At 37.4% G+C, this 15147-nt stretch overlaps 2 long non-coding RNA genes across 2 annotated transcripts; both read right to left on the reverse strand.

Moving 5' to 3' along the window:
• Window positions 1-633: 633 nt before the first annotated feature.
• On the reverse strand, window positions 634-3276 carry LOC132640218 (uncharacterized). Its single transcript, XR_009582184.1, has 3 exons — window positions 2996-3276; window positions 2080-2133; window positions 634-1111 (listed from the first exon to the last, which is right to left on the reverse strand). It is a non-coding gene; the product is annotated as an uncharacterized LOC132640218 (long non-coding RNA).
• Window positions 3277-7859: 4583 nt separating this feature from the next.
• Window positions 7860-10301, reverse strand: LOC132640268 (uncharacterized). The gene is made up of 3 exons (XR_009582199.1): window positions 10010-10301; window positions 9094-9147; window positions 7860-8124 (listed from the first exon to the last, which is right to left on the reverse strand). It is a non-coding gene; the product is annotated as an uncharacterized LOC132640268 (long non-coding RNA).
• Window positions 10302-15147: the final 4846 nt, after the last annotated feature.

Raw genomic sequence — 15147 nt, forward strand, 5'->3', positions numbered from 1 at the left:
ACCAAGAATGTCAAGCAATCACAATCACATAAACCACAACGAAAATAAATTTAACACAATAACCTCACTCGCTGTGCATACATGCTACCTGATGCCTTAGCCCAGTAGTCATGGCCTTCAGGGGATCCATGGTGTGCATGGTGTCCATGTACCACTCAGTCTGGATCCACTCCTCGGACCCGAGCACAAACCTCCGCTCCGGAACGAACCTCGATCGCGGGACATATCAAAGTGCCTCTCATTTTCGGAACGATCCTCGGACCACGAGCTTATAATCTAGGTCACATAAGTGCATTTCCATACCTATTACAGAACAGTGTTTCTTACCTTTCCAATATCAACAATCAACTCAGCATTTCATGTCACAATACCCTTTAGAAGATTATATTAGCTTCTCATCACAACACATCCACTGTAGATTCAAATCACACAGGAATAATGGCACGGAGCCTACACAATCACTCAATAACATTCACATAGGAATTTAGCCTATCACGACCCAACCCCGTAGGCCATGACTAGTGCCCGAGCTGGACACTCGTATGTACCCGTTAACTATAATCATCCACAACTAGCATAATACAGACTTATCAATACTAAGGCGAGATGTCGTCTCAAAACTGTCGCATTATTTAGACGTATCACAACAACCTGTCTCCTGGGGAGGTACAACTTTCAACAGACATCATAGTACATAAGCCGACAAGGCTTTCATAATATATAAGGGAACATCCCCGCCATAAACGAGCCGACAAGGCTATCGTAACACATTACTTCTCAAAACATATATATATATATATATATATATATATATATATATATATATCTACGCAAGCCGACAAGGTTGCCACTACGAATGGGAACGTCCCAAAACATAAGCCATATAGACACAACTGAACAATATCGATACACAACCCACACATATGTCTACAGACCTCTAAGAGTAACAACAGTATCGTATGACGGGACAAGGCCCCGCCGTACCCCTGGATAAAATACATATACACCACAGAGATTCTGTACCAAAATCTAGGCTTCGGGACAAGGGAGCTCTCCAAGATAGCTGAATAGGACTCCTAAGCTGGCGGGTTACCAACGTGAGCACCTGTATCTGCGGGCATGAACGCAGCCCCCCGAAGAAAGGGGGTTAGTACGGAATATGAACTGAGCATGTAATCATAAATACAATAAACAGGATCATACTGAAGTGAGGAGTACATAAAACCAGTACAATAACCAGAAAACCACAAGGCTTACCTTTGAATCATAAATAATGGTGTCAATATCAGACTTAACTCGTTATGAAACTTAATGTCACCATTAGAGAATCATCCTGTTCATATGCATATGTATAACGTGTCCCGGCCCTCTAGTGAGGGACTCGGTAAATAAAATCATATCATCATCATGTATATATATAACGTGTCCCGGCCCTCTAGTGAGGGACTCGGTGAATAAGATCATCATGTGCCATCCTGGCCGCCATCCCATATCATCATATCATCATATACATATATATAACGTGTCCCGGCCCTCTAGTGAGGGACTCGGTGAATAATGCAATGGATCTGTGCACGAAAACATGTCCTGGCCCGGGACTCAGTGAAAGACATATTGAGGCATGCACGAGTAGAGTAGTGAGAAACTATATGCAATTTTAAAACATTTTCAAAGACTCAACAGAATAGTCAACACGACATACTATTTGAAAATCAAGACAATAGTCGTATCAAATACCTTTTCAATGTCACTCGGTACCATATCAAACGTCCTTCGAATGTCATCATAAAGTATATCAAAGAGCCTTAGGAATCATAGTCATATGTCAAACATCTTATAGAAGTCCGAGCATTAGTTATCATAGAGTTCCTGAGAATAGGAACGGATATATACCGACTACTATCCAACGTACGGAAAACTGCATAGGGAGGCTCAATCACATGAGAATTCTAACATCAAGAAGTGAATAAGAATCATGAATCACATTCGGAACTTATGAATAGAGTTACCCCAAGGTTCATATCATTCATCACTTAAGTCTAGGACATGCCAAAAGGAAGAAGGAACAACTTTACATACCTTTAGCGTTTATTCGCCACACAACACGTATACGCTGCCCAATAATATCTCAACCTATATTAAGACGTCAAGAATTATGGTTGAGTTACGAGAAGATTCAAAACGTATCCTAACATTAGTAACTCTTTTCTAGAAAATTAGATGATGTTTCCCTTATATTCAAATCAACTTCATAACAACTAAGCCAACATCAATACCCACACGTTCATGTACTATATCGAGGCTATTCAAGACAAGAATCGAAAACACCCAGACAGCCAGCACAATATTCCATCTAGCCCACATTCACAGCACCCGATAACAATCCACATACGACTACTACATATTCATGTTATCCGTAATGATCCATAGTCTTAACGTTTTCATCAGATGATCTTCTAACAGCCCAACCAACATAACACCATAGTGTATAATTTTAACTATACTTGATCTTTCATCTCAACAAGAACAACAACATACTTAAAACAGCCCCTAACTAACAACGTAAAAAGATGCTCGAAAATCTTGCGAACACCTACGAACACACCAAGAAAACCACATACGATTCTTATACGTTATTTCATACAATCTTTTCATCCAAATTCGTGATTTATACCAGCCCACACACGACAACAACGTCATTCATTCATATACAAGAAAACTATGTTCATAGCACCACAAATTCTACAACAGCCCACAAAACAAATTCAACCTCAACTTTAACCATTTAATTCCTCCACTCCCATTACATAATTCATGATAACAACCAAAATACTACTTAAAATTAATTCATCAATTCCAACTACAACCGCCCCCCTTACACGGCTCAACAACACTTCAACATCAACATATATAATTCCATGTATTCAATTCATATCTACCAATTTATAACAAGTCCAAATCACCTCTAAAACATGTAAAAAGGATTAAATCTTACCTCCATAAACTCAGCTTCTTAACCTTGCTAATCACTTGAATAATTTCAACACTTTGAGGCATGATTTCTCCCCCTCAATCCTCCATTGCTCGGCTAGAACCACCTTGGCCGAGAGGCTTCTTTCTTTCCCAACTTTTCTTTTGCTCCAAGAGAACTCCAAGGTCATGAATCAATTTTCAAAAATGAAAGAACTATTCTATAATTTGAATGAATAGGCTGGAACGTTTTCCTTCAAGTTAAAGGTGATAAAGAACCTAAAACTAGAAAGGATAATGTATAGCCTCCTCTGTTATGCAATAATGCCAACAATGAATTAAAATTTCATGCAATATGACTATCTTTACACGTGTACTTGGCTGGCCTCACTCTTTTAATAGTCATCAACTATTTGACACAAAGGCATAACGTGTATGTATATGCTTTGCAAGCTTGCAGCCCAATTTAAATAAGACACGTGGACTATGCCCACTAATAGCTATCCAGTGATATCAATTAATTTAAAAGTGTAATCATTTTTAATCCACTCCATATTCATTGTCGTGATCATGTGACATAGCAGTAGTCCATAGCCCCTTTTTGTACACGCAAAATATTTTTTCCAATCACCGTCATTTATATTTGAGTCTTAAATAATTTCGGGACTTCATTCCTTTTTCACATTGATCTCTTGATTCTCATACTTGAATATGACTAAATCCTCCGGGCTCGGATAAATCGCTCATGTTGGACTGTCCAATTTACTAGTCCAAAAATACGGGATATTATAGCTTGGACCGTATTCCACTCAAAATCTACTTCTTACTATTTGAAGGAATTTATCCAGTTGGCTTATAGGAAAAGTTAGTCACGTACCATATGACATTAATGATGAAAAGCAATTGATAGAAGAGACATTGTTTAATTTAAAGATAATGTTGACATATAGTCGGATAACTTTGTATGAGGTGGTGGAACATAATCATTAGGATGAATGAATTTTATTAAAAAGTTTGGCACGTGTCCTAAAGTACTAACCAAATTACTTTTTGCAGAAATACTCCAGTGCATATATATATATCCAACGTTGAAGAGATAAGTAAATTAAAAATTTTGACTCAGTGATAAAATAATACCCATGACTACTTATTGACTCCTGTATAATTTTTACCAAATTCTGATTTTTCAACTTTATATCAAGAGCATAAATTTTCGTACTATAACTTGTCAAAAGGGGAAAGAGATATATTTATATTTTTGTCTTATGAGGAAAAGAAAAATATAATGTCTATTGTTACAAGAAATAAAGTCACACTTGTTAAACATAGAATAACTACTTATAACTTCAAACATCATCTTTTCCTCGAACTCATATCGATTCACTGATGACAAATCCATCATATAACATCCTTCCCACCTTTAGAACATTCGTCCTCGAATGTTAAACTAGTCCTGTACTCTCAATACTTCCTCAAGTGTCCTTTTATTGAATTATGCCCTTCACATGCCCTTTTCGTTGGTCGATTCCCTTCAATTTATTATGACACATTCCAGATCTCCAAGTAATCATTCCCGTAATATTTCCTTTTTCCCTTGCCTCTCGAGGTAGTAATTTCACATTGTTGTCTTTACTCTCCTCTTTATTTCGCAGTTGGTTGTATTGCGAGCTCTTCTGTCAAAGTGTTACTCTTTCTCTTGTCTGCATATTGTCACTGATTGATTCGGACTTGTACTCATGGTGCACTTAGTTATAACTCGACTCTTTCTTCTTCTATAAGTTACTCCCTTAAAACGTATCGTTCACTTCGTCTTACCTCTTAATCTTTACCTGAGATATTGTAACGCGTAGGCGTCACTCGTTGATTTACTAGACTTTACGATCCCTAGATTATTTCATGCCTCTGGTAACCTGTAGACCCTTCGCAGATTCCTACGAATAAAACGATTTTTTTTCCAAGGTGTTACATTATTTTACCTCAATAACCTTACATCGCTCTGCTGTTTCAATCCATTTTCTTGTCGCATTCTCGCTTTTTATAAGCATATACTTCCTAATGTCATATTATCCAAGGTCCTTACAATAATTCCCAGCACTGTCTCAAATACCATCTTGACTACTATTCATTTATCGCGGGCCTTCAGATCTTACCAACTTGTTTCAGCATGGGATCTCACTTGAAGTTTTGAGTATTCACCTTAAATGTATTGCAGTGCCAGTTGTTTTCATCTTACACTTGCATTTCTCTCATCCGCTTCCCCCCTTTTGGGTGTACCTACCTCATTATCTATTTGTATTTTGCTCTATGTCCCCATTTCCAATTTTTAAATTCATATGATTCTTTTCCAATACATTTGGTATACTGCACCATATCCATGTCTTTTTTTTTTTCATCTATAACTTAGATTACTCGGGTACGAAATCTTGACAAAATCTCAAAGCGACGAGAACCCTTCTATGTATAATACAAAATCTTATCTGATGATTGGTACTCGAGTAATGTAATCAATATAGCAATTCACCCAAGGCCACATTCCACTTATTCCAATCAATAATGAATTAGTACTTGTTGTCATTCCAAATTCTCAATTAGGTAGCACTTATATTCTGATGATAAGTGTCCAAAGTCCTCTTGTAAAATTATCTTTATCCCAACCTGTATCATCTGTTTCCTTTAATAGATTTACCCTGCATTATTTGTTCCTCAGGCCTACAGTCCTTGTCCCTTAAGAATTTCACCATTTCTGAGGTGAAGTCACATATACATAGTACTCCTTTATGCCTTATGCTCTTTCACCTTTTTCGGGTACCCAATGCTAACTGACTTCCTATTTATTCAAAGTCATATCAAATTCATCTTAATAATGGTCTTATCTTACCACCTTGTCGTCGTACTGCACCCTTAATTTTGCAACTATACATTTTCCTTTCTATCTTATACTCGCACTCAATTAATCATGTCTATCTTGGGTGCTTTCTTTAGTATTCCTTTCATTTCTCCAGTCTATGTTCATTTTTTTATGTTGTGCACGAGGAATCTCATGCTACTCCTGTATCCTTCGGAAAACACTACTTTTACATAATCCCTCTCTTTCATTTTCAAGACCTATTCTGTTTATTTCTATTTGTCCTTACCATACCAGTCATTTCTGGTATCCATCCTTGTCGCGTTGCTCATCTTTCTTTAGGTGGGTCTTTCAGAGTTCTACCACGTGTATTACTCATTTTCCAAGTTGTATATGTCATAATGTATCGCTATGTTGTAATGCTACTAGCTTTCTCCCAATCTCCCTCTTCCTTTCAAGTCCTCTTCTTCTTGTACTCGGTTTCACTTTCGTTACCATTTGACTTTGACTCTGAACCTTCCCTACAGGACTTTGTAAGTATTTCTTATTCGTTCTACATTTGCTTTTCCGTTTCACGGTAATCATGTCGTATCCTTTCCCTTAGTATCTCACAAGCTGTCTTACTACTATCTTCATAGCTTGTCATAATTCTTCTTTCTTGTACTTCTATCTCAATCATACCATTACTTCCTTTAACTGTAAACTCGTCGTAAGTTATCCCTTAGGATCGCAAGCTCTTCCGAGTCGTCCTAGCATTTCATCAACAATACGTGGAACACATGATTCATGGCAGCTCATAAGTTGAGTTTTCCCTTCATGAATTTCATCTCCGATTAGTCGACTAAGAGCTAATAAAATGTCACCATGAAGCATTTTCAAACCCCCATCCAAAGAAGACTAGAATCTACCGAGCACCACGGGACTTCTAGTGCTTAGCTCACATAGTTTACCCTCAATTTTTTTTTGGGCCATGAACGAACTATTTAGTTTACAACTACTTGTTGTACGCTTTGTACTCTTCCAATAAAGTGAAACTTGATTGCTGGACATTTTCGCCCTTCAACGTGGGCCTTTTTCTAGGGCAAAGATATGGCTGAAAGGTATTCTGGTCCATTCAAATGAATTCCAAACTCTGTTGCTCGTATACGCTTCTTCAAAACAAGGTCTCCCAAATAAGAATGATACCTCTGATGGATGATGTGGGGGTATTTCTTAAAGCTTTAGTCCAACATAATAAATTTACCTTGTCGGTATCAGCCCTCCAAACATATTATGAATTTATCTCATTCCCTTCTTTTTCCTATTCCTGAGAAAATTTGGGCAGAGTTTCCTCTGTACTTCTTACTATCCCAGAACCTGCACGCAGGAAATACCAACAATGCCTCACAGGGCCAACATATATACACATATATTATATCGTATCGTAGCCACACAGGGCCCCCAATTTCAAATAAGAGGTATAAAGGTGTCGGGACTTACTTGTCATATCACATCTCGAGACGTACCTGATTCCTTAACGATCCATCCTGCTATACCTTCCTATCTACCTTCTTTCATTTTTCCAACTTTACATTTCAATCATATTTCAATATTCTTACCTATATACTGTGTAACCTCCAATATCTTCAGTCGTTTTCTTCTGTCAATGTCGTTCTTCAGCTGAAATCAAATGTTAGTAAAGGGAATTTCATTTCCTATGGCTGGGCTCTATCGCACGATCTTAGATATGAAAGAAAGGTAACATCCTAAATGTGCTGTAGCTTCCTGTTTATAGATGTGGTGCACAACACACCGATAAACAAGACTCTACTAGACACGGTCTGTAGACACTCCGAGGACGAACTGCTCTAATACCACTTTTGTCACGACCCAACCCCGTAGGCCGTGACTAGTGCCCGAGCTGGACACTCGTATGTACCCGTTAACTATAATCATCCACAACTAGCATAATACAGACTTATCAATACTAAAACACATTACTTCTCAAAACATATATATATATATATATATATATATATATATATCTACGCAAGCCGACAAGGCTGCCACTACGAATGGGAACGTCCCAAAACACAAGCCATATAGACACAACTGAACAACATCGATACACAACCCACACATATGTCTACAGACCTCTAAGAGTAACAACAGTATCATATGACGGGATAGGGCCCCGCCGTACCCCTGGATAAAATACATATACACCACAGAGATTCTGTACCAAAATCTAGTCTCCGGGACAAGGGAGCTCTCCAAGATAGCTGAATAGGACTCCTAAGCTGGCGGGTTACCAACGTGAGCACCTGTATCTGCGGGCATGAACGCAGCCCCCCGAAGAAAGGGGGTCAGTACGGAATATGTACTGAGCATGTAAAGCATAAATACAATAAACAGGATCATACTGAAGTGAGGAGTACATAAAACCAGTACAATAACCAGAAAACCACAAGGCTTACCTTTGAATCATAAATAATGGTGTCAATATCAGACTTAACTCGTTATGAAACTTAATGTCACCATTAGAGAATCATCCTGTTCATATGCATATGTATAACGTGTCCCGGCCCTCTAGTGAGGGACTCGGTAAATAAAATCATATCATCATCATGTATATATATAACGTGTCCCGGCCCTCTAGTGAGGGACTCGGTGAATAAGATCATCATGTGCCATCCTGGCCGCCATCCCATATCATCATATCATCATATACATATATATAACGTGTCCCGGCCCTCTAGTGAGGGACTCGGTGAATAATGCAATGGATCTGTGCACGAAAACATGTCCTGGCCCGGGACTCAGTGAAAGACATATTGAGGCATGCACGAGTAGAGTAGTGAGAAACTATATGCAATTTTAAAACATTTTCAAAGACTCAACAGAATAGTCAACACGACATACTATTTGAAAATCAAGACAATAGTCGTATCAAATACCTTTTCAATGTCACTCGGTACCATATCAAACGTCCTTCGAATGTCATCATAAAGTATATCAAAGAGCCTTAGGAATCATAGTCATATGTCAAACATCTTATAGAAGTCCGAGCATTAGTTATCATAGAGTTCCTGAGAATAGGAACGGATATATACCGACTACTATCCAACGTACGGAAAACTGCATAGGGAGGCTCAATCACATGAGAATTCTAACATCAAGAAGTGAATAAGAATCATGAATCACATTCGGAACTTATGAATAGAGTTACCCCAAGGTTCATATCATTCATCACTTAAGTCTAGGACATGCCAAAAGGAAGAAGGAACAACTTTACATACCTTTAGCGTTTATTCGCCACACAACACGTATACGCTGCCCAATAATATCTCAACCTATATTAAGACGTCAAGAATTATGGTTGAGTTACGAGAAGATTCAAAACGTATCCTAACATTAGTAACTCTTTTCTAGAAAATTAGATGACGTTTCCCTTATATTCAAATCAACTTCATAACAACTAAGCCAACATCAATACCCACACGTTCATGTACTATATCGAGGCTATTCAAGACAAGAATCGAAAACACCCAGACAGCCAGCACAATATTCCATCTAGCCCACATTCACAGCACCCGATAACAATCCACATACGACTACTACATATTCATGTTATCCGTAATGATCCATAGTCTTAACGTTTTCATCAGATGATCTTCTAACAGCCCAACCAACATAACACCATAGTGTATAATTTTAACTATACTTGATCTTTCATCTCAACAAGAACAACAACATACTTAAAACAGCCCCTAACTAACAACGTAAAAAGATGCTCGAAAATCTTGCGAACACCTACGAACACACCAAGAAAACCACATACGATTCTTATACGTTATTTCATACAATCTTTTCATCCAAATTCGTGATTTATACCAGTCCACACACGACAACAACGTCATTCATTCATATACAAGAAAACTATGTTCATAGCACCACAAATTCTACAACAGCCCACAAAACAAATTCAACCTCAACTTTAACCATTTAATTCCTCCACTCCCATTACATAATTCATGATAACAACCAAAATACTACTTAAAATTAATTCATCAATTCCAACTACAACCGCCCCCCTTACACGGCTCAACAACACTTCAACATCAACATATATAATTCCATGTATTCAATTCATATCTACCAATTTATAACAAGTCCAAATCACCTCTAAAACATGTAAAAAGGATTAAATCTTACCTCCATAAACTCAGCTTCTTAACCTTGCTAATCACTTGAATAATTTCAACACTTTGAGGCATGATTTCTCCCCCTCAATCCTCCATTGCTCGGCTAGAACCACCTTGGCCGAGAGGCTTCTTTCTTTCCCAACTTTTCTTTTGCTCCAAGAGAACTCCAAGGTCATGAATCAATTTTCAAAAATGAAAGAACTATTCTATAATTTGAATGAATAGGCTGGAACGTTTTCCTTCAAGTTAAAGGTGATAAAGAACCTAAAACTAGAAAGGATAATGTATAGCCTCCTCCGTTATGCAATAATGCCAACAATGAATTAAAATTTCATGCAATATGACTATTTTTACACGTGTACTTGGCTGGCCTCACTCTTTTAATAGTCATCAACTATTTGACACAAAGGCATAACGTGTATGTATATGCTTTGCAAGCTTGCAGCCCAATTTAAATAAGACACGTGGACTATGCCCACTAATAGCTATCCAGTGATCTCAATTAATTTAAAAGTGTAATCTTTTTTAATGCACTCCATATTCATTGTCGTAATCATGTGACATAGCAGTAGTCCATAGCCCATTTTTGTACACGCAAAATATTATTTCCAATCACCGTCATTTATTTTCGAATCTTAAATAATTTCGGGACTTCATTCCTTTTTCACATTGATCTCTTGATTCTCATACTTGAATATGACTAAATCCTCCGGGCTCGGATAAATCGCTCATGTTGGACTGTCCAATTTACTAGTCCAAAAATACGGGGTATTATAGCTTGGACCGTATTCCACTCAAAATCTACTTCTTACTATTTGAAGGAATTTATCCAGTAGGCTTATAGGAAAAGTTAGTCACGTACCATATGGCATTCATGATGAAAAGCAATTGATAGAAGAGACATTTTTTAATTTAAAGGTAATGTTGACATATAGTCGGATAACTTTGTATGAGGTGGTGGAACATAATCATTAGGATGAATGAATTTTATTAAAAAGTTTGGCACGTGTCCTAAAGTACTAACCAAATTACTTTTTGCAGAAATACTCCAGTGCATATATATATCCAACGTTGAAGAGATAAGTAAATTAAAATTTTTGACTCAGTGATAAAATAATACCCATGACTACTTATTGACTCCTGTATAATTTTTACCAAATTCTGATTTTTCAACTTTATATCAAGAGCATAAATTTTCGTACTAAAACTTGTCAAAAGGGGAAAGAGATATATTTATATTTTTGTCTTATGAGGAAAAGAAAAATATAATGTCTATTGGTACAAGAAATAAAGTCACACTTGTTAAACATAGAACAACTACTTATAACTTCAAACATCATCTTTTCCTCGAACTCATATCGATTCACTGATGACAAATCCATCATATAAAAGTACGAGATGTAACATAGCCACACAATACCATGCATGAAAACTAGACATGCTTTCTCCTAAGGAGATCGCAAAACATACAATCAACTAACCAAAGTCTAACTTAAGTAAACCGTAACCTACCTCAAAGTAGAGTTGGAACACGCAGGTTACTCTGCTACAACCTTTCGTTTCCTGAAAGCCTTAATACGTTCACGGTCTAAAAATAGAAGGCAAAATGAGTCACATTAAGTTCACAAACACCATAGCAAGAATACCCTTCCCTTCTCCCATTCTAAGGGTGGATGATTTTCTAGGTGATAGGCAACCTATCAAGGCCCCTAGTATTCATTTACCATCAATTTATACAACATTCTATCAAATATTCCCATTACAAACAACTTTCTATGGCAAATACACCATTTTTATAGAACCCTAGGTCTTAAATCACTTAGGTTATGATTCTAAATGTTAAATTTATGATAAATAGAAACTTATCAATCCATTTAAATGATAAATAAGTGATAATAACCCCAACCCATCAAGTTTAGAAGGTTTATTGACATTCTGGGGTTTCTACTTCACTTTCACCATTAATGTAACGACCCGTTTAGTCGTTATAGTGTTTTGACCCATTTAACCTTATTGACCCTTTCCCCAAGTCCCATTAGAATGATCTATGAATTAATGGATTCATTGAGTTTGTTTCCGCAAGGTTCGAGTGTAATTGAGGCATTGTTGGAGAAACTAGTTAAGTCGATGAGTTAGAGTTGACCACGGTCAACGCCGGGTTAGGACGACCATGTGTCAATGATTTGGAAGTTACAAATTGTTAATATGATTATTTTGAACTTATCCAATAGTTTTGGTGAGGTTCCGAAGAGTTTCGCATGGGTTTGGGTTTTGTCGCGCTCGTATTCGGTGTATTCGCCGGAGGTTTGTGGATAGAAATGGATCCAAATTGAGCATCATACCTTTTTCTTGTGTGAAGTCTAAACTATTAGATCCGTATCAAAATTACGAAGCTATAGGAAAATGAATCGAGGCGTTTGGCCTCCGGATGAGGGAGTTATGACCATTTTAGTGCGGACCTATTCAGCAGGGCCGCTATAGCGACCAAGTGGCCACTATAGCGGGACCGCTGCAGCGGTCTGGAGACCGCCACAGCGGCCAGCCGGGCCAGAATCTTCTATTTTAATTCCCAACTTCGAACCCTTATTCCCAAGATCCAAAAGTCAGTTTTCAAGAGAGAAAGAGGCAAAATTCATCCCATTCTTTGGTTGAAACATCTTGGAGGGTAAGTTCCCATCTTTATTTGTTCCTTTTTCTTTCTTCTTCAAGTTTCATGATTATTTTAAGAGGTCCATCAATGGTGGGTGAAAATCCTAGAATTAGTAAACCCTTAAATAATTGGTGGGTTGTTTATTTTATTGTTGATTAATCATCTAGGATGATATATTATCACTTTCTAGGAAAGGAATTTGATTTCTTATAGTTGAAATTGCATGTTGAGACTTAGGGTTCTAATAAAAATGGAAGCTTTGTCCTAAAATTTGTTTTAAGGGTAAAATTGATTAGAAACCCATGAATTGAAGTCTAATGATTGTAGAGATAAAAGTTGTGATCAATTCACCATTGAAGAATGGCTTCATCCAATTGAAAAGGGTAGAAGTAAGGGGGTCTTCTTCCCTAAATTGTTGTTCTTATTTAAATGCATGGTTTGTTGCTTACTTAGCATCATATTTGTAGACTTTGACCATTATGAGGCGCTTCAGAAATAGAAAGCTCGTGTGGAGTAGTTCGTGTCTCCTATTCTGCATTCGAGGTTGGTTTATGACTTACTTTAGTTAGACTTTGATTAGCGAAATGTATGTGTTCTATAGAATTGACGGGAGAAAGCATGATTAGGTCTTCAAACATGGTGTTTTGTCTTGATATTATCTAGGTTGGTATGACTTCTGATTTTATGGGCTCGTAGCCATTACTTTATGTATTGAAATATGAGGTGTAGTTGTATTCATACTGTGGCGATTCGAGATGGATGTCTATTCAGTTGATTGTTGTTGATGGTGGCTTGTTGCCCTATTATTGTGATTAGACCTATTGCCTAAATTGTCGTGTTGTACTCAGTTCTCTCTTGTTGTGACATGTATTATCAGGGAAAGGAAGGATAATGAGTTTAGGCTTGCATTGTGATATAAACTGATGACAGCATGTAGATGAAAACTTGATGTATGGTTGCTGTTGATGATAATATAGAAAAGTGGAGCTTCTTGGTGATACAAGACTTAGTTGTGAGGCGTACTTGCTACATGTGGAAGTAAAGAGAGACATAGACTATTATGTTGGTTGAGATGATTGCATGATTCATTTCATGGCTGAGTTGATCCAAGCCTTGATATAACTTGTGGCTTTGTGACTTGTACCTTCACTGTTGCTTATTTGGCTTGTATTGATTTACCACGTTTACATTCATTTATGCATATGCATGATGGAAATGGTTTGGAAGACTTGTGGCATGATGCCTCGTGTTTAACATTGATATTGCTGATTGTTTATAGTCCATACATATTAATGAACTGAAATACATTGAAACATAAATTGTGATGTGAAATTGTGTAGAAGTTAATATAATCTTCTTAATGAACTTGTGATACAAATTAATGACAATTGTGGTGAGAAGCTAATATGATCTTCTCGATGAAAATAATATACTACTTGATAATTGCTCATTAAGATGGATGTAACAGTGTTTCTTGTATAATCGAATGGCTCAGGGTCCGAGGCTCTTTCCGGAACGGAGGGTGTATAAGCTCGAGTCCAAGGTAAATTTCGGGCGGAGGGCAATAAGTGACTCGGGTCCGAGGAGTGTTCCGGAACGAGTGATACATGATGTGGATCCGTGACCGAGGTTCTTTCCGGGGCGGAGGATTTATGGCTCGGGTCCGAAGAGTGTTCCGGAACGAGTGGTACATGGACACCATGGGTCCCCTGCAGGTCATGACTACTGAGCAATGACATCAGTTAGCATGTGTGTACAGTTCGAGTGATTGGCCAGTGCATTGCATTGCATTGTATTGCACATTATCATATTTTCCATTGCACATCATTACATTTTATTATGTATTATATATAGCTCGTTTAGTTCTGCTTTTGGTGTGATTGCTGAAACGGCTGTTGTGGTATTGATATGATCATTGACTGAGTTAAATTATGGATTAATGACTCTACCTAAGGAAGGAACTTGGACTTGTGATTATCAGGTGGGATCATTGAAACTTGACAAACTTGTGGGTTAGCAGCTTCAGCTTAGGTTGTGACTCTATTATGGGATATTCTGTGACTTGGATTTGAATATTAAGTGCCTATCTGTTTATTCTGTTGATTTTATACTTATATGCGTGAACTATTGTTAGTCGGTCTATGATGCTTACCGATACATAGTGTTTGTACTGATACTACTTTACTGCACCCTTTTTGAGTGCAGATTGTGTTCCAGAGATTTCATCTAGATTACATCTCTAGCTTGAAGCTGGTTTTGCTCGATCAGATTCGAGGGTGAGCTTCTATCCATGCCATGCCACCTGAAGATCTCTCTTTCCAGATGTCTACTTTATTCCAAACATTAAGTGTTACTATATTTGAGATATACTTCAATCTTTTTACATTGTTAGTTAGAGTCCTTGTACGATGACTTTCAGATTTTGGGGGTGTAATAGTTAGACTTCCGCACTTGTATCATTTATTAATTATGACTTGGCAGACTATATACTCATTTAC

Source organism: Lycium barbarum, chromosome 1, assembly GCF_019175385.1.
Source record: "Lycium barbarum isolate Lr01 chromosome 1, ASM1917538v2, whole genome shotgun sequence".
NCBI classification, from domain to species: Eukaryota; Viridiplantae; Streptophyta; class Magnoliopsida; order Solanales; family Solanaceae; genus Lycium; species Lycium barbarum.